Here is a 2,896-nt window from a genome sequence, read left to right as displayed (position 1 = left end):
AAATAGGCGTGTCCTCTTCGTAGGACGGTTCTTCTGATGCAAATATGTGCTCTGTATCACTATCAAGTATACTCAAGTCTTCTACTTGACCTATTTCTCTTTGAAATTTTTGTCTGTACCAAAAAGTCTTCTCTGGCTCGAGATCAAAAGGTACAATCTCCGTCCTGTTAGACCTGGGCATACACGAAAACAACAAGAAAAATATTAAACTGTCTCAAGAAACTGATGCTCCCTGAGACAAAAGACAAAAGTAAAAAAACAAACATAAAAAAATTGTTGACTCCCCGGCAACGATGCCAAATTTGATAAGGTTATTTTCAGTCGTTGTCCTATCAAAATAAATCCTATTCTCAACTAACTAGTAGCTAGCAGTAAGAAAGGGTCGAATCCACAGGATGCGAGTTAATTATTCTAGTTTGTTGATATTTAAGTTTGTCTTAAAGGTAACCGATTTCTTGAAGGATTTGTTTGTTTGATTACTAACAACTAATGACAATATAAAATAAGGGTGAATTCAAATATACTAAAATAGTCTAGGGATCAAGTTCACTAGGTAGTTATACGGGGGTATGATTTAACTAGTTGGTAGAGCAATTTATATTGTTGTAGGTCATATGATCGGTCGATTCTAATATGTCATCAAGGTCGAAACTTAACATATGGTCGTTATCATTAAGTCAGCCTATTCAATTGTCGTAGCCTATATTAGTCTTAATCCGGTCGGTAATAATCCTAATTCGCAATGCTAATTAACTAATCCTCGCCGGTAATTAATCAATTAGGTTTAAGACAACAATTGAACAACAACCAAAAGCAATTTACTATCAATTCATTATATAATCCCCTTCTAACAACCTAGATCCCCTTTCACCCTAGATGAATGAATTAGCTACTCATAATAAGAGGATTAACAACAACAGTAATAATAGAAAACATAATTAAAAGCTTGTAATGAGAATAATTAAGCAATAGAATAAACTTGATTGAATAATAAATTTTTTTTTTTTGAGGGAATTGATTGAATAATAATTGAAGAATGATTAAATACCGTAGCAAATTATGGTAGAACGAGTTGTAGATCCGAAAGCAATAGCAATAAAACTAAACTAAGAGTTTTCTAGGGTTTTAGAAGTAAATAAAGCGTAAATAAAGCGTACGTTCTAATTATGACGTGAATTGGGTATTTATAATAAAGATAGACCGACTTAAGGAAATTGCGCGGAAACTGCCAAAACTGGGTATACTCGATCGAGCCTAGTTGTACTCGATCGAGTACACACCCACTCGATCGAGCCTAGGTTCACTCAATCGAGTATCCTCCTACTTCAGCTCTTTTCTTCTCGTTGTCTTATTCACTTCTCTTCCTTTATTCTTCTAGATTACCGTGTCATATTCCGTGTATTCCTTCATGCCCACTCCGCGGTGCTACATTTCATTCTTTTATTCCATAAATGTATCATTCCTGCATTAAACACCAAATAGCGGAAGTATCGACATTCTAGCATAAAAGGCATATAATTAATATAATTTAGCACGAAAATCGTCACAAAAGTAACTAAGGGGAGGCATATAAATGTATATAAATATGACTCATCAACGACGTCTGCCAGTAAGTTTATTATACACCACCCGAAGGCCCTTACCACGGTGTCTGCCAGTAAGTTTGTAATACATCACTCGAAGGCTCTTACCATGATGTCTGCCAGTAAGTTTATAATACATCACCCGAAGGCTAGCTCTTACCATGATGTAAGTCGGTATCTCAAATGACCAATGCTTATCCCAATGAATGCAACCATGATATAATCATTAACCAATCATAAACAATAATCCATCCATCCAATTAATCAAATATGCAAAATACTCATACAACCAAATAGAACAAATAAGACAGCAAGTAGAATTGTTATCCTACCTTTTCAGCAATCCAATAAAGCAAGCAATCCAATATAATCAACTAAGAGTACTCTTCCGTAAATAATTATAATTACTATTTATTCAATTTATTTAAATAATTCAACTAATTATAATTTAATTACGTTAATTATATTTCCATATAATTATAATGCAAAATCCCGTTTCTTAAAAACCAAACCCAAATACCTATCAACCCGTCTCAACCGTTAACATTAAAACCCACATCACCCAACCAAAACACGGGTTGAACCCGTGTTCAACCATCACCCAAAACCCGCATAACCCGACACCCTATGGCCACCACTATCACCACCCAACACAGTCACCGCAAGCTACCAACGCCCCGCACCCATACACACCCTAACCAACATCCTAACCACCACCAACAGCCCACAAACTCTCGCCCTAACGTCCCTCTTTACCCGACACCAACAACAATACCGACAACACGTAATTCCCCTAAAACCCACCACCATGCACAACCAGTGGCCACCATCGTGGTCTCCCTTGACCCACGGTGGTCCCACCAGCTGTCGCCAGCCCCCAGGTCAAACCACGGTCAAAGCACAACAATCCCATACTCTATTTTAAGACAAACACCACACAACACCAAAAATAAACAAATTGACGGCAATCACCGTGCAAGGTGACGAATTTAACCACCCTACCACCACCACGACGGTCGCTCAAACGCCAGGAAACCACCCCACCATGCCTAAGTCAAGACGATTACAAACAAAGGTCAACAACCCACGGTTACCACCTGACAAAGCCCTTTAAAACACCCTAAAAACCAACCCACGGTGGTCAACGATTGTCAGAGACGGTCCCACTAGTGTCACGGCAGGTCCAAGGTCAACGGCATAGTCAACGGCAGATTATACGGTGATTATACGACGATTAATTTAAATAGAACGAGATAAATATATTATGAGACGGTCTTACCTTGAGACGATAATATGTTATGAAATTCTTCCAC

This window comes from Silene latifolia, chromosome X (genome assembly GCF_048544455.1).
Source record: "Silene latifolia isolate original U9 population chromosome X, ASM4854445v1, whole genome shotgun sequence".
NCBI lineage: Eukaryota > Viridiplantae > Streptophyta > Magnoliopsida > Caryophyllales > Caryophyllaceae > Silene > Silene latifolia.
Note: the sequence above shows the minus strand (reverse complement) of the source record.